Source organism: Panicum virgatum, chromosome 3K, assembly GCF_016808335.1.
Source record: "Panicum virgatum strain AP13 chromosome 3K, P.virgatum_v5, whole genome shotgun sequence".
Lineage (NCBI taxonomy): Eukaryota > Viridiplantae > Streptophyta > Magnoliopsida > Poales > Poaceae > Panicum > Panicum virgatum.
In genome coordinates, this window is record NC_053138.1 from 30,017,184 (window position 1) to 30,041,774 (window position 24,591).

A 24,591-nucleotide genomic window follows, 5' to 3' on the forward strand; every position below is an offset into this window, starting at 1 on the left:
TGTGTTACTTCTGTTCTGTTTTCTTTTTCCCCTGCAAAACACATAAAAGATTTTTCATGTTCTATTGCATTAAGAAAGGCGCCAAGCCAGGTAGTTTGGTGCTGTATTTACTTGGCACTTAGCTTCCTCTGCCCGTCCACTAGTCCAACAGTGAGATTTGTGTTGGTGATATACCCAAGAGCCCATCATCACAATACGGTTTAAAGGCCCAAAAGGATATTGATCCAAGAGGAATTAGGGTTACTAATGGGCCTATGAGATAGAAGCCCATTAGTACGCCCTATATATACGAGGGAGGGGCTAGGGGGCGATACCCTGTGAGCCGCGCCACCTCCTAGCCGCCGCCCCTCCCTCTCTCTCGGCCGCCGCCCTTGCCGTGCGTGCGGTGCTAGCACACCGATGCCCGGCGTTTCATCCCCGTACGTGTGGACTCCGTGGAGGTGCTGCTGCGACTGCTGTGCTGATCGGCTGCTGGGATCAAGTACGAGGAGCTCGGTTCGTGGGACGTGATCGACTACTTCCTCTATATCGACGCGCGACTTCTTCCGCTGCGCTACGTGTCTAGTGGTAACGATCTATGATTTTCTACTCGCAAGTATCTTGGGTATATGCGGTAGTGATGCTAGCGTAGCCTACCCGTTTCCCAACAGTGGTATCAGAGCCATCTTGCGTAGTTTTTGGTCTGGATCTTTTGCATATAGGTGATATGTTGTTGTAGTAGATTGGATCTATTACTTTTGCACGGTTTGATTAGATCAATTGGTCATAAGGGGTTAAAACTGGAGCGAGTTGATTGCGCGGCATGTGACAAAAGATTAGTTTGTGTTCTTTCTCTGTTATGCATACGACATGTCCCTACCGGCTGGAATCACCATCGGGACTAACTGTATGCATAGTCAGCAGATTGAACCAACAGATCGAGGTCATGTGTAGATGCAGTCTTCTCAAGTGCAAAGTTTGCACGGTCAATGTGATTGACCTAGTGAAAATTGAGGCATTATGAATGGCTCGGATTTGAGGTGATGCGATCACTCTGATGAGATTTTCATAGGGATTCCATAGATGCGATCTGTGTAATTCCGTGAGGTTTCTCGCCGTTGCTTTCTCGCTGTAGCGGCTTCCCAAGCGCTACTTTGGTAGAACATGTCGTACGCCTAACTTGTTTTTGCAGGGTGTGATGTGAATGGTATGGCCTCAATGTCATGTGATGATGTATGTGATGATTTGTGCGGCCTGCGTGTCGCAAGTTAACACAACCGGGTTGAGGTTGCACCATTATTGTATAACGACCTGCGTGTCGACTTATGATGTTTGAATCCTCATGTAATTATTTCACTAGCTATTAGATGTAGTAGCTTAGTATCTTTTCATGGAGGCTTCAATCATGATGGCGATGATGATCACCACAAGACAGGACGGATGGCAATGGAGGTCACCTTGGAGCCATGGCGATGGAGCACATTGTGATGCAAGAGGCCATACTATTCACAATATAATATGATTATATGCTTGTGATGTTTATTTTCCTGTCATACTATTCTTTCATGCTTTTACATATGGTGGATGCTTTAATCATGATAGAATAGCTTCCCTCAGAAAAAGTTGAGTTTTTTATGCCTTTTACCAATAGCTGCACCTATAAATTTTGATCATTGTGTGGTAGGTTTACCAAAGTAGAGTACCCTCAGCTATCACTTTTGTATAGGGTGGATGTCGGACATTCACAAGCATAGTATTGGTTTACTCAGTAAAGCTATCAAAACAGTTTTGGGCTTTAAGGCATAGGGTTGGGGCTGGGGCATTGGATGCCACCCAACAAACAAGAGTCGCATAGAGATGTGATTAGTAATTTGTTACTTACCTGTATCACTACTTTTCTAGCCGTGATGCTAAAGCTCACTAGGATTTTAGTGATTATGGATCTTGAACCACTATATATCATTAGAGGGAAGATGACTTTGATATAGTAGGTTGTCTTTTGTTAAATCAGTTAATGAAAGTCTTTTACATAAACTTAGTGCTGAAATCTTGCTTTACTTTAATGTTGTAGATCATGTCTGCCAGTAACAATTCCGCTTTCAATTTGCGTTCTGTTCTTGAGAAAGAAAAGTTGAATGGAACAAACTTTATTGATTGGTACCGCAACCTGAGAATTGTTCTCAGGCAAGAGAAAAAGGAGTATGTTCTTGAGCAGTCATATCCTGATGATCTCCCTGACAATGCAACTGCTGCTGATCGTAGAGCTTATGAGAAGCACTGCAATGACTCACTTGATGTCAGTTGTCTGATGCTCGCCACCATGTCCCCTGATCTGCAGAAGCAGTATGAGCATGCGGATGCTCATACCATGATCGAGGGGCTGCGTGGGATGTTTCAGAACCAAGCCAGGACTGAGAGGTTCAATATCTCAAAGTCCTTGTTTGCGTGCAAGCTGGCAGAAGGTAGCCCGGTCAGTCCTCATGTGATCAAAATGATTGGTTACATTGAGACTTTGGACAGACTTGGTTCTGAACTTCACCAAGACTTGGCTACTGATGTTATTCTCCAGTCGCTCCCGGTGAGCTATGAGCCTTTTATTATGAACTTTCAGATGAATGGCTTGGATAAAACATTGAGTGAGTTGCATGGGATGCTAAAGACAGCAGAGGAGAGCATTAAGAAGAATCCCAAACATGTGATGATGATTCAGAAGGGGAACAAAAAGAGGAAGCATTGGACGTCTCCTAATCCCAAAGGTAAAGGCAAGGAAAAGAGTTCCGGTGGTGAGTCCTCGGGCTCTAAGCTAAAGCCAGCACCTAAGGCCAAATCTGGCCCTACTTCTGAGGATGAATGCTTCCACTGTCATGAAAAGGGACATTGGTCTAGGAACTGCAAGAAGTACTTGGAAGAAAAGAAGAAGAAGAAGAGAAGTGAGACTTCCACTTCAGGTATAAATGTTATAGAAATAAATATTGCATTATCTTCTAGTGAATCATGGGTATTTGATACTGGATCGATGATTCACACTTGCAAATCGTTGCAGGGTCTAAGTGAGACTAGAAGATTTGCAAGAGGCGAGTTGGACGTTCGTGTCGGCAATGGCGCAAAGGTTGCGGTGTTGGCAGTCGGCACCTACCACTTGTCTCTACCCTCCGGATTAGTTTTGGAATTAAATAATTGTTATTGCATTCCTGCTTTGAGCAAGAACACTATTTCTTCTTCATGTTTGGAAGAAGTTGGTGATTTTAAGATTGTAATAGAGAACAAACATTGTTCTATTTTTTGCAATGGTATTTTTTATGCTCATTGTCCATTGGTGAATGGATTATATGTTCTTGATCTTGAGGATAAATCTGTCTGTAACATTAATAATAAGAGGCTTAGACCAAATGATTTGAATCCCACTTTTATTTGGCATTGTCGCTTAGGTCATATAAATGAGAAGCGCATTGAACAACTCCATAAAGATGGATTGTTAAGCTCATTAGATTTTGAATCATTTGACACATGTGAGTCTTGTTTGCTTGGAAAGATGACCAAAGCGCCTTTCGCTGGTCATAGTGAAAGGGCGAGTGACTTGTTGGGACTTGTACATACCGATGTATGTGGACCAATGAGCTCAATAGCCTGAGATGGTTTTCAGTACTTCATTACTTTCACTGATGACTTTAGTAGATATGGCTATATCTACTTAATGAGGCACAAGTCTGAATCGTTTAAAAAGTTCAAAGAATTTCAGAATGAAGTACAAAATCAATTAGGCAAGACAATTAAATTTCTGCGATCTAATCGTGGAGGAGAATATTTGAGCCTTGAATTTGGTGATCATTTGAAGCAATGTGGAATTATTCCGCAGCTAACTCCGCCCGGAATGCCTCAATGGAATGGGGTATCCGAACGGAGGAACCGAACCTTGTTGGACATGATTAGGTCCATGATGAGCCAAGCTGATCTTCCATTGTCATTTTGGGGTTATGCTCGTGAAACTGTTGCGTTCACACTGAATAGGGTTCCAAGTAAGTCTGTTGAGAAGAAACCATATGAGATATGGACTGGGAAGCATCCCGGATTATCTTTTCTCAAAGTTTGGGGATGTGAGGCTTATGTCAAACGTTTGATGTCAGATAAGCTCACTCCAAAGTCAGACAAATGCTTCTTTGTGGGGTATCCTAGGGAAACCAAAGGATATTATTTTTACAATAAGGCGGAAGGCAAAGTGTTTGTCGCTCGTAATGGTGTTTTCTTAGAAAAGGAGTTTCTCTCAAAAGGATTTAGTGGGAGCAAGGTGCAACTTGAAGAAATTTAGGAAACACCCGAAACTGTTTCAGCAACCACTGAACATCCACGGGATGTGCAAGATGTTGCACAACCCGTAGTTGAGGCACCAGCCCCACGAAGGTCTATAAGGGTACGTCGCGCTACTGACAAGCTCAACCTCCTTATTACGGAGGAGCGCCACGTATTATTGATAGAAAATGATGAGCCCTTGACCTACAAAGAAGCAATGATGGGACCCGACTCCGACAAATGGCTTGAAGCCATGGAATCTGAGTTAAAATCCATGCATGATAATCAAGTTTGGAACTTGGTCGATCAAATTGATAGTGTGAGACCTGTCGACTGTAAGTGGATTTTTACGAAAAAATTAGACATGGATGGAAATGTTCACATCTATAAGGCACGATTGGTGGCGAAAGGTTTCCGACAAATTCAAGGTGTTGACTATGAGGAAACCTTTTCGCCTGTCGCAATGCTAAAGTCTGTTCGGATTTTCCTAGCAATTGCCGCATATTATGACTATGAGATATGGCAAATGGATGTCAAAACCGCTGGCAAATGGATGTCAAAACCGCTTTCCTTAATGGACATCTAAGTGAGGATGTGTATATGATACAGCCTGAAGGTTTTGTCGATCCTAAAAATGCTGGGAAAATATGTAAGCTTCAGAGGTCCATCTATGGATTGAAGCAAGCATATCGGAGTTGGAATATTCGTTTTGATGAAGTAGTTAAAGGGTTTGGCTTCATCAAGAATGAAGATGAGCCTTGTGTTTACAAAAAGGCTAGTGGGAGCGCACTTGTGTTTCTGGTTCTATATGTGGATGGCATATTACTGATCGGAAATGATATTCCAATGCTTGAAGCCGTTAAAATCTCATTGAAAAAGAGTTTTTCAATGAAGGATTTAGGAGAGGCGGCTTATATTCTGGGTATTAGGATCTATAGAGATAGATCAAAAAGGCTAATTGGATTAAGCCAAGACACGTACATTGACAAGATATTGAATCGGTTCAATATGCAAGATTCCAAGAAAGGTTTCTTGCCAATGTCACATGGCATTACTCTAAGCAAGAGTCAGTGTGCTATGACACCTGATGAGCAAAAGAGGATGAGTACGATTCCTTATGCTTCAGCCATAGGGTCGATCATGTATGCTATGCTTTGCACGCGCCCAGATGTTTCCTTTGCTCTAAGTGTTACGAGCAGGTATCAGTCAGATTTCGGTGAAGCTCACTGGACAATTGTAAAAAGTATGCTTAAGTACTTGAAAAGAACTAAGGATATGTTCCTAATATTTGGAGGCGAAGATGAGCTCCTTGTAAAGGGTTACACCGATGCTAGTTTTCAAACAGACAAAGATGACTCCAAATCGCAATCCGGTTTTGTTTTCTGCCTCAATGGTGGGGCAGTGAGCTGGAAGAGTTCCAAGCAAGATACGGTGGCTGATTCGACGACAGAGGCCGAGTATATTGCAGCTTCCGAAGCTGCAAAAGAAGCTGTTTGGATCAAAAAGTTTGTTTCTAACTTGGGTGTTGTTCCTAGTGCGTCCAGTCCAGTGGACCTCTATTGTGATAATAGTGGTGCCGTTGCACTAGCAAAGGAGCCTAGAATAACTAAGAAGTCCAGACATATACTGCGGAAGTATCACCTCATCCGTAACTTTGTTGAGAGAGGTGATGTGAAGGTTTGCAAGGTGCACACGGATTCAAACATTGCTGATCCGTTGACGAAGCCTCTCCCACAACCAAAGCATGAGGCGCACATGAGATCTATGGGTATTAGATACTTACATCAGTGATTCTAGTGTGCGTGGGAGATTTTTGTGTCATGAGTATGTTTATGTAATGATAAATAATTGTTATTTGTTCCATGGATGATTATTTTTACATTGATTATCAAGTATGTGACTTGTTCGTGAAACTCTTTGTTGACAATGATATGATTCTAAATTATCCCTAGTTTATGTCGTTGTGTGGGACAACAACGACGTTGAGACTAGCACATGCATTAATTGATGATCATGTTTCACGGATCATGGATATGGAGATATCGAATTAATGATGTGGACACATGTTGGTGAACATGGTGTTGGATTGACCCACTCCAAGACAATGTTGGGATTGTTATTTTGTATGTGCCATCAGTTGTTCTTGAGTGTTATACCTACTGGATCCTTAGACCTGAGATCGCCATTGTTTCTCACTGTGTGTAGTGGTGCATCTTGGGGCTACTAAACGCTACTCCGTGTCTGGGTAGTTACAAAAGTACCTTACAGGTGTGTCATGAAACATGGAATGGGATGTGAGCGGATCAAGATGGAATTTGCCCCTCCTAGATAACGGGAGAGATATCTCTGGGCCCCTCGAGATAGTTGGATTTGAAAGTGCATGGCCATGCCAAAGTGATTAAAGAGTTAATCATGACAACTAAAGGTTAGTTATGAATAGAATCCACTATTAGATCGAGAGAATGGTCGAGCTATCACAAAGGTGGCACGCATCTCGCTTTGAGCTTGACTGGTATCGTGTGGCAAAGGGATCGGTGTATGAGTATATCTAAGGTTCGGCCGATATGATCTTTATGTGTATTTGTGAGTCACTATGTCCTGCTAGGTGCCGCTATTGACTTTGTGATTCGGAAATGATTTCCGATCACGACCACCTACACATGAACCTAACGGGTCACACACTTAAGGGGTTTGGAATGTTGGAAAGCTTGCATGTATGATTGTCTCTAGTGCAAGTGGGAGATTGTTGGTGATGTGCCCAAGAGCCCATCATCACAATACGGTTTAAAGGCCCAAAAGGATATTGATCCAAAAGGGATTAGGGTTACTAATGGGCCTATGAGATAGAAGCACATTAGTACGCCCTATATATACGAGGGAGGGGCTAGGGGGGCGATACCCTGTGAGCCGCACCACCTCCTAGCCGCCGCCCCTCCCTCTCTCTCTCGGCCGCCGCCCTTGCCGTGCGTGCGGTGCTAGCACACCGACGCCCGGCGTTTCATCCCCGTACGTGTGGACTCCGTGGAGGCGCTGCTGCGACTGCTGCGCTGATCGGCTGCTGGGATCAAGTACGAGGAGCTCGATTCGTGGGACGTGATCGACTACTTCCTCTACATCGACGCGCGACTTCTTCCGCTGCGCTGCGCGTCTAGTGGTAACGATCTATGATCTTCTACTCGCAAGTATTTTGGGTATATGCGGTAGTGATGCTAGCGTAGCCTACCCGTTTCCCAACAATTTGTGTGTCAGGCCAAGAAACCAAGGTTGAACCCGTTGAGAACAGGCATCCAAAGAAGCTGCTTTGTCCAAAAGGTATCCAATGAATAGATGAAGCACTGTTGCAAGCATAGTGTGCAAACTCCCTCGCTTGACAGTCCACATCTTGCCATCTAATATAGTTTGGGCAACACAAGCTGCTCAAAAAACTTGGTACTTGATTGGTGCTCAGCACTACCATATAGTAATGTCATTAATGGTCCTGCAAAGATTAGGGATCCTGGGAACAAAGCACTATAAGCTGAGCTTGCAAAGGATGTTGTTGGATTGGACCACTTAAGTGAAAACATCCTGCCTTTCCGGGTGCAATTGCACCGTGCCAATCACTATCCATAGATCCAGGTACTGAATGATTAGTGCAGCAGACAAATTGCCATTGTTTTCTCAGACCCCATTAATTGCTCAGCAGCCCTTGTGCGCAACCTGTACAATTGGCGTGCTCTTGACCTGATTTGGTTATAGACCAATGACACAATTTGTTGCGCCAAGCACATTTTTTTATCCAGTCATCCTTCCAGAAAAAATAATGAAGTGTCATCTCCATTGTGGATTTCCTTCGAGGTTCTAATAAGCAGTGCTCATTGACAATTAGGACCAAACTCATGAGTTCTCAGTTCTCCGCACCCACGGCCATCGCACTCTGAGGTCATATCCCTCTCTGCCTCCATAGCTATCGCATTCTGAGGGCGTATCCCATTAGTATAAGGTTAAGTTCCTAGGGACCATTACCCAGTGGCTGACATACCATGCTCAGCGGCGCGGGACATTTCCATCCATGAACAGCCTCCGAACCAATCCGCAATTTTTTTTCTCTCAACTAATGCAGGAGAACTGGGCGTCATTTCATTAAGGGCTAGTTTGGTAGCCCGTGGCAGCGCCGCCCCGGCAAAAATTGACCCACGGAGATTTAATTTGGACTTGGAATCCCCTCCACTGGAGGGCAGCGCCGCCCCTCAACTAATTGCTGTTTGGAGGCAAGTCTGAGTTCTGACGCGGGAATTATTTTGCTTCTGACGCGGGGCAGCGCTGTAAGGGCAGACTGCAGACAACCGTACCACCACCATGCATGTTCTTTTTAAAAAAAAAATACCAACCAAGAATATATGACATATATCAGTAATTCTAAGTTAATAGCGTAACTTTTTTATATGAGCAGGCTATCACTATATTCATGAGTAGCACATTTTGGATGACATGCTGATAAACAAGAAAAATCTGTCACCAAAGTCATGGAGCCATCACATACATGATATTTTCTAGAAATTTAGACAAATCAATCTATCAGAAAGTACCAAGTTTCAGCTACAAATGGTAGAACAACATTCACTCAGTTGATGCTAGAGACATAAAAAGGATAGTTTTTACAAATTTAGAAGACAGCTAAAATATTATAGACTCTGACGATGATAGACATATATACAGAGCTAGTTGAGTCCCTCAAGAAGCCTCTGCTTGGTGTAATCGAGCCTCTGGTTGGTAGACATCTGCAATTAGATCAATAGTAAAATGGAGTCACTGCTGAAAATGGTCTAGAAAATGATTGGATAAAGCTTGCAAGTTATATATATCTGACCATGTTAAAGAACAGGTAAGTAAAAGAAAGCATATATATTTTTAATCTTGAAGCAGCAAAGATCAGCAACTCAAGTAAATACGGAAGTAATTTTTGTTAACAAACAAGTACTGGTTTTTGCCTTGCACCGACAATGAGCAACTAGTAGTTCATGTGTTAAAAATGAATGCAGGCATAAATGCATGAATGAAAACTGACACACATGTGTGGAGGCACATTCTGTGCATAAATAGACTAATAGTGAATGAAACAGGCTCCTCTTTACTAAGATCTGATCTCCTACTTCCAGTAGTTTTACGAACTGAACTACATTCATCATTAGGGACAAAGTGCATATATATTTTGACAACTTGATATCAAAACAAGGAGCCGGTACAAGTGCTATCACTACAGAAGGTACTGGTGCTAAATCTTGAACTTAAATGCTAACAATTTATCTCAGGCAATATAAGCTTAGAACTGAATTAATTGAAAACAAGAAAGCTTCTTCGCTTGGCTCCACAAACATCTATAAATACTCTTTGTTTCATTAGATATGTATAATCAGATATGCAAGTGGTGATACCTTTTGTCAAATCAACACGTGTTACCACTTCCTGCCATTGTACCAGTAGAATTGAATGGTGAGTTCTGCAAAACAAGCTGCACACAAATCTGTATAAGCCTAATAATATTATGTAAGTATACTAACAGCTAAGAGTGCAAGTGAACTAGTTTAAATAGTTAGCTAACTAAAATAGAGCTAGTGATCAGCATATTTGCATAGCAAGATAGAGATGAGGTGTGCTCTGGCATCTTCTCGTCGTACATGCACAATTGAAGCGCAGGGACCATAACTAGAAATAGCTCGTCATCCACTTCTTCCTCATCTAACATGAATCTTCTAACTTGATCCTCCCAAGAATCCATTTTCTACTATAGACATAATATTGTTTTATTAGTAAAATAGTGCTAGCTAGCTGTCATATGGAAACAACAGCATATAAAAATAGAAACAACTGTCATCTGTTCAAACATGCTAGCTAGATAAATACTATTTGAATCCATAGTTATTGCTGCATAAATACTAGACCATATCTTATACCAGTCCTATTTTTTTTGGCAAAGTTATTTGAAGGACAGTGCCAAATGAAGCTTAAATTAACTATCACAAGAACTAGCAAATAGCAATAGCAAGGCAGCAGCATGTTTAATGCATGCACATGAGCAGACTTCAGATTTGTATATTATATAAGCATTTAAACAATACTGCTAGGAGTCTCATGACAGGAGCTTTGTAGTATATAAGCATTCTTTTAATTTGAATGCTTAAATTAAAACCAAGTTTATTAAACAAGAATAAACGTTACAGTACAATGGAAGGGGCACAATCAGTTAGCTCGCAGGACAATTCCCTTGCTCAAGAACTGCTATCTAAGTATTCAAGTAATTAGCAGATATCAAAATGAGTAATTAGCACATGACCAGGACACTAATCTGATTGGGCTTTGAACCAGACAGAAAAGCACACAGGCATTATGCGATACAAAGTTGGGAGGCTTACCTAGGCCAAGAGTAACCAGCAAAAAGATGAACAAGGAGTGGTTCTTGGAGAAGAGTAGTGGCCGAGATCTGCAAGATCTACACATGGGAATCTGGAGCGGTTAGAGGAGTACAAACCCTAGGAAATTAGGAGAGAAGGAGAGGGAGAACTCACATGTGCTGAGCTTGAGGCGCGGCTGCAGATCGATGGAAAGGCCGAGAGGTTGCAGCGAGTGGGAGGCCAAGCAGCGGAGTTGGAGTGACCGACAGAGATGAAGGGGCGGAGGTGTCGGCGACCGGATGCGGAGGAGGAGGTGGGTCGGCAGGTCGTGGAGCCGGAGCCGGAGCCGGAGGCGGAGGCCGGAGGGCCGGCAGGTCGTGGAGCCGGAGCCGGACCCGGAGGCCGGAGAGCCGAGGTGGAGGCCGGTGGGTGGAGGGCAGAGGCGGCGCTGCTCCCCTTCCCTCCTGTCGCGTCCCTCGCGACGCGGTCGGGGAAGCGGCGCCCAACGTCTCGAGGTGGGGTGGGTTCGCCCCGGGGAAAACGGGAAGCTCGGGCTTTCTAACCCGCTAGCGTGGGCTTCCAAATGGAAAGGCAATTTGACCCCGGGCCAATTTCCGCGTGGGCTTCCAGCCCCGGGAAAAGGCCGGGAACCCGGGAGGATTTTGGTGCTTCCAAACTAGGCATCCCGTGGCAGCGCCGCCCTGGAAAAATTGACCCACGGGGATTTAATTTGGACTTGGGAATCCCCTCCACCGGAGGGCAGCGCCGCCCCCAACTCCCAGTTGCTGTTTGGAGGCAAGTGTAGGTTCTGACGCAGGAATTATTTTGCTTCTGACGCGGGGCAGCGCTGTGAGAGCAGACTGTAGACAACCGTACCACCACCATGCATGTTCATTTTTTTTTAAAAAAATACCAACCAAGAATATATGACATATATCAGTAATTCTAAGCCCGTGTTTGGTTGCGTAATTCCAAATTCCAAATTTTTTTTCCGGCACCTGCATGGAGACTTAAATCTAGACGAAATAAAAAACGCATTGCGACTGCTATCTGTAAATGCCGAGACGAATCTAACGAACCTAATTAGGCTATAATTAGATGCTAAATTGCTACAGTAATGCTACAGTAAATAACCTCTAACGACAGATTAATTAGTCTCATTAGATTCGTCTCGCGATTTACAGACCAGTTCTGTAATTATTTTTATGATTAGTCAATATTTAGTACTTCAAATATAGAAAGATGCCTTTTCAAAATTTTTACAGACTGCAACCAAACGGGGCCTAAGTTAATAGCGCAACCTTTTTACATGAGCACCATGACGCGTGCTGGAGCCAACAACTGCAGTCTGCCCGTCTATCTTCCCTTTTTTTTCTCTGTCTAATGATGTACTGATCAATGCTTTGCTAATTATTTCCCGTGGATGCAAACTTCTGTGTAGTAAATGTGATATTTCGGTTTGACGCGGACGCCTCCAATCTGTCATGTACTGGTGCTTATTATGATACCACATCCCAAGCGGTCTTGCAATAAAATCAGGGGGCGTTTAGTTTCCAAAACCAAAAATTTTTGGATGTCTCGTCGTTGTTTGACCAGATGTCGGGAGGGTTTTTCGAACACTAATTAAAAAACTAATTTCAGAACTCACTTGAAAATCGCGAGACGAATCTTTTGAGGCCTTTGACCGCATCATTAGCACATGTGGGTTACTGTAGCACTTATGGTTAATTATGCACTAATTAGGCTCAAAAAATTCGTCTCGTCGTGTACATCAAAACTGTGTAATTAGTTTTTTTATTTAATTATATTTAGTGGTTCATACATGTGTTTAAAGGGGAGGTAAAAATTTTTGGGTGAAAATTTTTGGGAACTAAACGGGGCCTCAATGACTTTTTCGCAAGGCCCTCATTGTGGGACTCTGTTTATTTTGCCGTGCATTCTGCGTAGCTCTCACAGCCCAGATAATATTTGTTGACAGACCTATGAATTAGGGCCTGATTGGTTGGGCACCAAATTTGCCAAACCAAAATGAGGGCAGGCCCAATATTTTTTTGGCGATTGTGCTTTGACATTAAACCAATTGGATGCCAAAATTTTGGCTGCCACATTTAGCACTCAAACAAGTGCAACTTTTACCCAAATTTTGGTAGATTTTTTTTTTGGCATGCACATGTTTTGGCATGCCCCAATTTTGGCCGGCGCCGGCCACATTTGGCTCCCAACCAATCAATGTTTATGGATTTGCAGGCTTTGAAAGGATTAGATGCCTAAGAGGGGGTGAATTAGGCTCCTACATATTTTTGCATAAATAAAAATCTATCATCAAGTCTAATCATCCCGTTGTGACTATATACTTAGGAGTGTCTATTCTACTCGCACAAAAATTTTGCGACCTAGTTCCAACCTTAATCTAGCATGGCAATTTTAGGAATTGAAATGCAGAAAGTAAATGTGGAATTTAAGTGCGGAATGTAAAGAGAGGGTTAGTTTACCGATTTTTCCTAAGGTATCGAAGAATCACTTTCCCTTGGTCCTCGTGGAGCACACGTGCAAGGGTTCGCTCCCCCTTGATCCGCGCAAGGACCAAGTGCTTACTAGTGGTAATCCATTCTCCACTCCAGATCGCCTGATTTCAAACCGAGCACAACACTTCTTGGGGCTTCTCACAACACACTCCCTTGAGAGCTCACCAAGAACACCGCCACCAAGCCGTCTAGGTGATGTCGATCACCAAGAGTAACAAGCAAAGACTCACTTAACCTACACAAGCCAAAAGAGATGGATGGATGCACACTTGCTACTCTCCAAACACTAATAATGTCCTTAATCTTCAATTAAGAACTAAGAACTTTCAAATCAAATCCTTTATGCAAGTAACAGGGAATTATCTCGCCTAAGGAGGTTCTAGGGGGATAGCGACCTCTCTAGGTGATCTCGACGGTGATCCATGGCGATCTCCCCTCCTAGATGCATCCCACCCCTCTCTTGTTCCTCTTAGCCATCTCTGGTCATGGGGGGCTGTTGACGGTCCTTATCGACCATTTCTAGCCGTCAACATTACTCGGAATAAAAGGAAAACTAACATTTCTTACTAACATATGTTTATCAATAACCTAGTTCCACAAGTATCTGTGAAATAAGTATTTCAAGGATGAGAACCTGCATATGGAGGGAAAACATGCAAAAGTACAAGATGAACACAAAGAATAACACGCAGTGCGCCGCACAAAGAACAATGGGCCAAAACACAAAGTAAACAAAGTCAAATCAAGTGGATCCCGCCAAGGAAGCAGGCCCCAGAAGCCCAACAGCCCACCAGCCAAAGGCGGTGGCGAAGTGGGTCAAGCCTGGTTCGGCCGACCAACTAGTTCAGCTGAACCAGGGAAGGCTCTGTTGGTGCCAAGTTTTGGCGCCAAGTCTTCCCGCGCAATGGCAAAGGCGGTGGAGGCAGAATTGGTGCCAAGAAGCCCCTGGAACCGCCTCTCCACCCCTATATAAGGAGGCCTCCACTGTGGCAGAACCGCCTAAATTATCCCGGCTCAAGTGCGTAAACCATCACCATAAAGGCAACATTAGCTTAAACGCACTTCAAACGGAACAATTTTTGGTCTGTCGGGTAACGTTCCGATACAACCACCGATTCTCGGATCGAACAAGCATACCCCGCACGAAGGCGAGTCCAGAGATATTACAACCACAATTTTTACAACATAGGCATAGTAATGATTACAAGCCAGTTAAAAACATTATTACAAGGCCAACTTAAATAAAACAGTTATACAAGTTATGATCATAAGTTCAGAGTCTAAACAGCGGAAGATGAGACACGATGACTACAACACGTCGCAAAAGTATACCAAGCTAGCCCAAGCATGGTATTACTCGTCACAGTCATTGCCGGCTGAAGACGTATCCCATTCTACGGACCAGCTAGGAGGCAATGTGCAAGGATATGTTAAGCTAGCGATCTGATCCTCAAAACTCATACCTGAAAAAGAGTTTCAACAGCAATGCTGAGTATTCTAATACTCAGCAAGACTTAACCGACAACGGGTATAAGTAGCCCAATTTAACTAGACTATGCAAGGCTTTGTGAGGCTCTGGTTTTCCTTTTTGCTGAAAAGCAATAAAGAGTATGTCCTTACTTTCAAGTTTTAGCTTCAAGATTCTAGTTGATTAACCATTCTATGTAAGCATCTACTATCCAATCATGGTGGAACTTATAAGCAAACATCGAGATTAATAAGAATATTGTTGCTCTTATTACTCTGTGTGGCAAAGAGATCAAGCAGTCTCATTTCATCGTGAGAGGCGGATGATTCTGAATCGAAATTCAACCTTGCAAGGGTAACCTAGCACACACGTCTGGAATACCGTCGGGTCATTCCCAAACAACCGTTAACCTTTCTTTCCGGCTTGTGGATAGTGCCACTCTCCCCGACTACAGGGCTCCAAGGCCGAACCTTGTCCCTAGAAGTCGTAGTGTTGCGCAACATATAATAAAACCTATCCCTACTGAGAGAGTGGGAGGTATATCCACTCCCCGGTCCAATCGGCTACTAGGCTTGCCGCGTACCATATTTACGGCATGTGACTAGTACTTTCAAAAACTTAACCAGCACTACCACACACCGCGACCTTAGCAAGTTCATCAACACAGACGGGGTCTCACATAGGACATGATATCGAACCCAACCCCGTCCGTCGTCCTTATATTGATAACAGAAAGTAAACAAGCAATTCCTATAAAGCTCGCGAGTGACAGGCAATCACTCGACTTTTACCGTTCCTATAAGCTTAGCAATTACTCGAACTCAAGTCTAGTGTTCAGTACATAGGTTCCTAGGATCATGCATCTAGGGTTTCAATTCAACTCCTATGAACTGTAAATGCACAAGTAAGTAATACAGTAAACGATATTAATTTGAAGTATAGGTTATGTCCGGGGCTTGCCTTCTCGGTAATTGCTAACTATTTCAGCGCTAGGCTCTTCCGAACTTTGGTTCGGGGCTTCAGTTAGTTCCGCAGTGTTCACTTGAGCTTCGAGATCACCTCCGTCAGATTCCGGGATCAGCTCGTACGTCCCGTCCGATAAGGCAGTCGTGTCTATATGCAATGCAAGAACAACATTATAAACAAACATGGGCAATCGTTTATAGAGTAGTTAAATAACAAATTTAACTACACAAGGCATCATGATCAACAGCACAAAAGAAGTTAACTAACTTCATAAAATGAGTGGTGGTGATTTACTATACCACTAAGTCATGGTTTGTAAATAAAACAACAACTCAGAGTAAAAATAGTAATAAAATATACCAAAATTACCCTAAACAGAACATTAATATACTAAGCTACCCTGCAAAAATCATGCCAAGACATGAAACCATTGAATCACAATAAATCATTTATGCAGGCAACACCTAGCACAAGCTTGAATTATACAGACTAAAATAGATCAAAACAGAATCTCAAAATTTAACAGGAGATCTACACAGGGATGATATAGCTACTGTGAATTTTTCATGATTTTATCTACACAGAATTAATTCGGAGAAAATAAACAAAATAGACATCAGTTTAGCAAGATTCAATTTTAGCTCCTGTTATAGCCATTAACTGATGCTCAAACTTCCTGGACAAGTTAAGATATTCCATATGAACACTCAGGAATATTTTCAGGATTTAACAAGAACAAAAACTATTTATCATAAATAAAGTATACTAAACAAGGATTAAATCAAATAAAAAGCTACAACAAAGAACTGATCATGAACTTTTTATAGCAAAGCTAGTGTAACAAGAGTAAACTACCACCAAAATTTCAGAGCAATATCAGTTTTCAAGTATCACATAATAAAAAGATTAAAGAACTAGTATTTATACCCCTAGTAACACAAAACAAAATCTACAGCAAAAACTTGCAACTAAAGCCTAACATATTCTGGTTCTACTGCATAGAGCTCTTCAAGAGGATTCCAAAACATTAAGATTTGCTATTTTACGAATTTTGTACGAATTGATATTGAATTTCAAAGTTCACTGAAAAACATTACAAAGCAGTCCTTAGTGGCACTATTCAAATGAGTCATAGTCTATTCACATAACCCCCTGGCCTTTCTCTAATTCTAACAAACAAGTCCCCGGCCGAGTCAGAGCAGGGGGCGGTGGTTTGACCGGCCAAAACCGGCGACGGCGATCGCCGGCGGCGAGGGTGGGGTTGGGGGAAACGGAGAGCAGGCCAGGGCGGACCTCCTGGTGTACTTGGCGCGTCGGGAGAGGGTTAGAGGAGGGCGGTCGGCGATGGACGGCGGCCTGCGGGCTCGGAGCTCGGCGGCGGGATGGCTCCGGTGAGGTTTGGGCGAGGGAAAAAGGCCTGGGAGCTGCGCGAGGTCGAGGCGGTGCTAATGGTGGGGGATGTACGGGTGGAGCGGGTCTGGGTTGGCGGCTCCGCGGTGGGGTGGAGCTCGCCGGGGTTCAAGCGGGGCGGCGGCGGCGTTCTGCGGCGTGGGAGCGAGGGGAGAGGAAATGGACGAGCGAAATCGACCTCTGGGGTTTAAGTAGTGCTTAAGCGCTCGCTAGAAGAGGGCGGCGTGCTCTGCAGCGGCCGTTCCACGGCGGCGTCGCGGTGGCGGCCGTCGGGGAGATTCTGGGCGCGGCGGGGGTGCGTGGCGAGGGGTGGAGGCTCCAGCGCGAGGCAACAGGAGGGGGAGGAGCTCGCCCGCGACGCGTGGGAGCCAGCGCACGGCGAATTAATGGCCGGGAAGGCCGGGAAGGCGCTCCACGGCGGTGACGGGCGGCGCTGTCGGCGGCGAGAGAGAAAACAGAGCAGGGGGTGGAGGTGGAAGAAAAGGTTCGTTTTGCAATTACCAAAAGTTCCAGGGACCCCACTGTAAAACAGCGATAACTTTTAAACCAAAGCTCAAATGAAAAAGTGCCCAACATGAAAGTTGTTCAATTTTTCAAGAGCTACAACTTTGATGTTGTGCAAAAATTTATTTCACCAAAGAATAGAGAGCTAAATTTGAAAACACAAGAGGGATTTTAAACTCTAGGAATTTTGTCTTTTTAAATGCAAAATCACTTCAAATGTAGACTTACAAGCAAAATGACTACCATGCATTAAATGCACTGAAATTTTGCACAAACACCCTCCTCTAAAACTATAATTACACAACCTATTCAACACAACAGCAAAAAGGACCTTGCATAAAATCATAATTACACATATAACCTTTCATAATTACAAAAAGATCCTTTTTAAGTATTTCAAGCACAAGATGCATATCAACAAACACAATTACTGTGTAGACACCTATTTAGATTACTGTGCAAACACCCGGGGTGTTACAGCCTTCCCCCCTAAAAGGAATCTCGTCCCGAGATTACAGTAAGAAAAGGGGGCAACGACTTGGTACCTGGACTGGTTCTAAGAAAGTCGGGAAAGTTTCTTTGGAGAAAATTTTCAGTTTCCCAAGTAGCTTCTTCTACGGTATGCTGATTCCACTGGATTTTGTACATTTTAATTTTCTCCCTTCTAGTACTTCTTTCTTTTGTGTCAAGAATCTTGATTGGATACTCCGTATAAGATAGATCGGATTCAATCTCGATATCCTGTGGTTCAAGGATTTCAGTAGGTACCCTGGTGCACTTCCGAAGTTGTGATACATGGAAGACATCATGAACGGCGGCCAACTGAGAAGGAAGACGAAGTCGGTAGGCAACGGGTCCACAAGTTTCGATAATTTCAAACGGTCCGATGTATCGGGGTGCTAATTTCCCTTTTAAGCCAAAGCGTTGAACACCTTTAGTAGGAGATACTCGGAAATATACAAAGTCTCCTACCTCAAATTGTAAAGGATCTCTCCTTTTGTCTGCATAACTTTTCTGTCTTGATTGAGCTGCTTTAAGATTAACCTGAATAATTCTGACTTGCTCCTCTGCCTCAGAGACTAAATCTGGCCCAAAAATTTTACGTTCCCCTGCTTGGGACCAATTCAAAGGAGTTCGACACCTTCGCCCGTATAATGCTTCAAATGGTGCCATTTGCAAGCTGGATTGATAGCTGTTATTGTATGAAAACTCTGCCAGTGCTAGGCACTTAACCTAATTCTTGCCATATTGAATAACACATGCCCTCAACATGTCTTCAAGGATTTGATTGATTCGTTCAGTTTGCCCATCTGTTTGTGGATGATAAGCTGAACTACGAATCAATTTTGTTCCAAGGGATTCCTGTATTTGCTCCCAGAAACGTGCTATAAACTGAGGCCCACGATCAGAAATAATCGTCTTTGGAATGCCATGTAAACGAACAATCTGATCGAGATAAATCTCTGCGTACTTCTTGGCAGAATAAGTGGTGTGTACTGGAATAAAATGAGCGGTCTTGGTGAGTCTATCAACGATTACCCAAACAGAATCATGCTTATGAGGAGTAGTGGGTAAACCAACGATAAAATCCATACTGATGTCCTCCCATTTCCAGGATGGAATAGATAAAGGTTAGAGAGTACCAGCTACTTTCAAATGACTAGCTTTAACTCTTTGACAGACATCACACTCAGAAACATATCTGGCGATCTCTCTTTTCATTCGAGTCCACCAGAAATTTTGTTTGAGATCATGGTACATCTTGGTACCACCGGGATGAATCGAAAACTTCGATAGATGTGCTTCATCAAGGATTTGTTTTCTAAGCTCATGATTCTTGGGTACAACTAGTCGAGATTCAAACCATAAAACTCCTCTATGATCCACTCTGAAACATTTATACCTTGCTTCACCTTGTGATAACTTTTCCTTGATGACCTTGATACCCTCATCATGTAATTGCCCCATGATGATGCTATCATGAAGTGTAGGCTCAAGGGATATATGGTTCAAACTTCCTTGAGGTACCATTTCTAGGTTTAACTTCATCATTTCCTGGCATAGAGTTTCATTGAATGGTTCTACAGATAGACAATGGCATTGTGATTTGCGGCTGAGTGCATCCGCAACCACATTAGCCTTTCCTGGATGATAGTGCACTTCTAGATCATAATCCTTTATCAACTCTAGCCAGCGTCTCTGCCTCATGTTGAGATCAGCTTGAGTAAAGATATATTTGAGGCTCTTATGGTCAGTGTAAATATTACAGTGAGTTCCCATAAGATGATGTCTCCAAATCTTAAGAGCGTGAATGACAGCTGCTAATTCCAGATCATGGGTTGGATAATTCTTCTCATGATCCCGGAGAGCTCTTGATGCATAAGAGATAACCCGGTTGTCCTGCATAAGCACACAACCAAGTCCCGTACCCGACGCATCACAATAGACATCAAAAGGTTTAGTACTGTCCGGTGTAGACAATACTGGAGCGGTAGTTAATCTTGCTTTGAGAGTTTGGAAAGCTTCTTCACACTTATCATTCCAAACAAACTTCACTCCCTTCTTCAATAACTCCGTCATAGGCTTGGCTATTCTGGAGAAATTAGTAATGAATCGACGATAATATCCAGCTAAACCAAGAAAACTACGAATTTGATGAACTGAAATAGGAGATTCACAATCCATCACTTCTTGTACTTTAGTTGGATCAACGGATATACCATCACTGGAGATAGTGTGACCTAAGAATTTCACACTGTCCAACCAAAATTCACACTTGGAGAATTTGGCATAAAGATGATGATCTCGTAATCGTTGGAGAACGATACGCAAATGTTCAGCATGATCTTCTTCATTCTTGGAGTAGATCAAGATATCGTCAATGAAAACCACGACGAATTTATCCAGCTCCGGCATGAAGACTGAATTCATCAAGTACATAAAATATGCTGGGGCGTTGGTAAGACCAAAAGACATAACCAAATATTCATATAATCCATATCTGGTAGAGAAAGCAGTCTTTGGAATATCACAAGGCTTGATCTTTATTTGATGGTAGCCAGAACGAAGATCAATCTTAGAGAAAACCTTAGCTCCAGCTAACTGATCAAACAGAATATCAATGCGGGGAAGAGGATACTTGTTTTTAATAGTGACCGCATTGAGTGGTCGATAATCAACACATAGCCTCAAACTATTGTCTTTCTTCTTCACAAACAGGGCTGGACATCCCCAGGGTGAAGAACTTGGACGTATGAAACCTTTGTCAAGAAGGTCTTGGAGTTGGACTTTCAATTCTGCTAATTCATTTGGAGGCATTCGGTACGACCTCTTAGAAATAGGGGCGGTACCGGGTTGAAGTTCGATAACAAACTCGATGTCTCTGTCAGGAGGCATTCCAGGTAAATCATCTGGAAATACATCCGCATACTCCCACACAATAGGGATATCTTCAAGTTTAATTTCTTTTGCGGCATAAGCACAAGAGTTAATGTATTCTCGTTGTGGTAGATAGAGTATGGTGGCTCCTTGATGTGGTGAATCTATCTCGATAGCTCGGGAAGAGATATCTAGTAGTACTTTATGTGTAGTCATCCAATTCACACCTAGAATAACATCCATGCCTTCTAAATTCAGCAAGATCAAGTCTGTCTTTATCAATTTGCTACCCAGCTTAATTGGCACACATCTAGTGATTTGATTGGAAGCTATCTTCCCACCAGGGGTTGTTATCATAAAAGATCCCTTAGTATGACAAAAATCCAATCCTAATCTTGCTCCAAATTTGGCACTTATAAAACTATGCGTTGCACCAGAATCAAATAATATGACTGCGGGTTTATTGTGGATAGAGAAAGTACCCGTCATTACTGGTGCTCCTGATGGAAGGTCTGCAAGAGTAGTGAAATTAACTCGCCCTTGCCGGACTTGCACCATTTGCCTCTTGCCCTTGCCCTTGTTGTTGTTGTTGTTGTTCTGATTAGAGTTTTGCCCTGGATTAGTCCTTCTGGGTTGTGGACAATTCCTGGCAAAATGAGAAGCACTGCCGCAGTTGAAACATCGATTATTACTATTCCCACTATTGAACTGTGGGGCATTCGGCCTTGGGCTAAACTGCTGCTGTTGCTGTTGCTGAGGCACTGGAGGTCTGAATCCTCCTTGTTGCTGAGGCGGCCTAAAGACAAACCTACCCACTGGGGCATTTCTTTGTGGAGGCCTAGGTGGAGTATTTTGCACCAGGCGATACCTCGGTGGCTGGGCACTCGAGGGTCCCATTGGTGCCTTCCGCTTTTTCTCAGCACGATGTGCAGCAATACAATCTTCCTGTGTAATGGCCATATTAACCAGCTCATTATAGGTATTGGGCTGAACCAAGTTTAAACGTTCTTTGAGCTTAGTATTGAGGCCACGACGAAAACGATCACGTTTCTTGGCATCAGTATCAGCATGATGGCCCGCATATTGGCACAGGTGATTGAAGGTCTGTGCATATTGAAGAACAATGCGGGTTCCCTGATCTAGAGCCAAGAATTCATTCAACTTTCTTTCAATTAGTCCTTCCGAAATATGATGTGATCTGAATGCAGTTCTGAATTCCTCCCAAGATATGATATGTTCAGCAGGCTGCATTTCACAATAATTATCCCACCATATACGTGCAGGACCACGCAACTGTTGGGCGGCAAAGGGGGCCTTGTTTGCATCAATGCATGGTACCGCTAACAAAGCAAACTTGGAATTGATTGTACGAAGCCAAGCATCGGCATCCAATGGGTCATCAGCTTTGCTGAAAAGTGGAGGTTGGGTACCAAAGAATTCCTGGTAACCCGTTGGTTGTGCCTCCCTTCCTCCATACTGTTGGCGTGGCTGATTTTGTTGCCCTTGGACTAGCTGGCGAAGCAACTCTGTTTGCATGGCCATTAACTCGGCCAGATTTGATGGGGGTGGCGGTGGTTGCTGAGATCCACTGCCAGTTTCACAACCAAAGCCATCAGGCGTTCCGCGTGTATGACCAACCATCTGTAATCATGGAAGACATCCATTAGATACATATTTCTCGCTTCCAAAATCAATGGTACATGCAATGATCATACATTTGGATAAAACAAAATCAGCAAACATTTGATGGGCACATATGCCACAAAAATTTGCAACATCTTGTATTCATCAAACGGCGTGAAAATGCACAAATGCAGAGATTTGCTAAGTAGAAAGATTATGATTTCCAAACTGGTAGTCGCTACTTATATTACATCCAAAGCAGCCTTGTTCTTACAACCTAACATCGCTTAACCTTACCACATATAATACAACAAGTGGTACTCCTCCCTAAGGCTATTTTACAATAACATCTTCCCTATATACATATGCTACAACAAGAGAACACAACTATCTAGGACAAGTCTAAGACGCCTAGAAGTCGTCGAGGTTGCCCACAGAAGAGGCACTGCCGGAAGAAGAGTCGTCCGGCTGAGGGTTAGGCTCAGCAAGTGCGTGCTCGGAATCTAAGTCAGATACTCCCTCAATCTCCTCTGGGTCCTCCTCTGCTGCTGCCGGCTCAGCTGGGGCATCTAGTTGCTCCTGGAGCATACCAACATGTGCTAAAGCATCAGCCCAATCTGCTTGCAGCTCATTCACCTGCGCCTGAAGAAAACCGATAACTGTGTTGCGCTGCTCTATCTCAGCACCATACTCCATAGCCTGATGCTCAAACTGTGCAATAGCAGTATCCCTCCCAGCAACGGCATCTTGAAGTCCCTCAATCTGAATATCCTTCAGACGAAGGCCTCGCTGAAAACTCTGGGCCAAGTCTATCACCTGGTCCATGTGTCGCTGCTGAAGTATCTGGTAGTGAGACTGGGCATTCATATATCTAACTACTGCCTCGATAGTCTCATCCGCTACATCACCAATCAAGTGCCCAAAGTGTGTGACCCTGAACAGCCACTCTGCATTGCCAGCACTGACTGCTGGAAACAAACCAATAGGATATGCTGCTACCTCCTCGGGATGGTGCTCACAAAAAGTGGTGATAGCGTTGAGAGCTGCTTTCTCAAACGCATCCACAAGACGATACCCAATCACCTCAATCTCAATCGGTGGCCACTCCAAGGTGGGGTGCTGAGGAATGATCATCTTAACTCTGTTCTTCTTAATTCCATCCTCCGAAAACTGGCATCCCGTGTACTGGGGTGGATCTGGGTAGTGGAAGATACGAAGTGAATCCCAAAGAATCCTCGGAAAACCCTCCCAGTACAGACAATCGGTATGAGCATTTCCCTCCTCATCCCAAAAGATCTGGGAACAAGTCGCCATCTGAATCAAAAAGGATTCAAATGTGAGTAATGCAATTATCTCAAGACTTCTCAAATACAGCTTTAAGAAGACTGCGGTAAAACAATTGTGATTCAAATTCACAAGATGATACGATTCCAACTCAAAGAATAATAAACCACAATTGGTACTGGTTCATCATTTGAGATTCTAAGGAATGAAAAGATCCTTATAATAACAAGATGGGGCTTAGGAGGAAGGCATGACTCGAAACCATATTTTTCATCTAAGGAAACCTAAGCATTTTATAAACATGCTACTAACATCCGAGTTTCACTCACTCATGTTTTAAGCACACTAACACTTATCTTATAAGGATTCATACTAGAAATTCCTTAACAAGCTCATGTAGCAACTTCAACTATTACGAACCAATCAAACATCAACCAAATATGCATGCACGTCCTGACCGTCCTCACAAAATAAACAATCGCCAACTAAAGTTGGGCTTACGTGGTTAGCACGGTGGTATACATAAATACGGCTCTCCCTATATAGCTAGTCGATACATTCTAACCGTTCTTATCTTATCGAATCGTGGTTAGCGTACCTGCATAAGATTGACAGAACATAAATATATAACCCCAATGAACTTTTCATGCCAGCACTCATGAAAGCGTTCCCAAACATTACCGCTCACTATAGAAGCGGCAGCCATACAATTTCCGCCGTATGGCCAACGTTAGCATACGCTACTCAGAGGCGTATTCACAAATTTCTTTACTCCCAATATAGTCGACCGAGGTCG

The 24,591-nt window shown here is 43.3% G+C and overlaps 1 long non-coding RNA gene across 3 annotated transcripts; it reads right to left on the reverse strand.

Annotated features, from left to right (window-relative positions):
- Positions 1-8,732: 8,732 nt before the first annotated feature.
- Positions 8,733-11,174, reverse strand: LOC120698898. 3 transcript variants are annotated; one of them, XR_005685066.1, is made up of 5 exons: positions 10,812-11,174; positions 10,659-10,735; positions 9,924-10,027; positions 9,681-9,757; positions 8,733-9,026 (listed from the first exon to the last, which is right to left on the reverse strand). It is a non-coding gene; the product is annotated as an uncharacterized LOC120698898 (long non-coding RNA). The 3 variants fall into 3 exon arrangements; XR_005685065.1 differs by having other exon boundaries at positions 9,924-10,030; XR_005685064.1 differs by lacking the exon at positions 9,924-10,027 and having other exon boundaries at positions 10,812-11,170.
- Between the last annotated feature and the right edge of the window lie 13,417 nt (positions 11,175-24,591).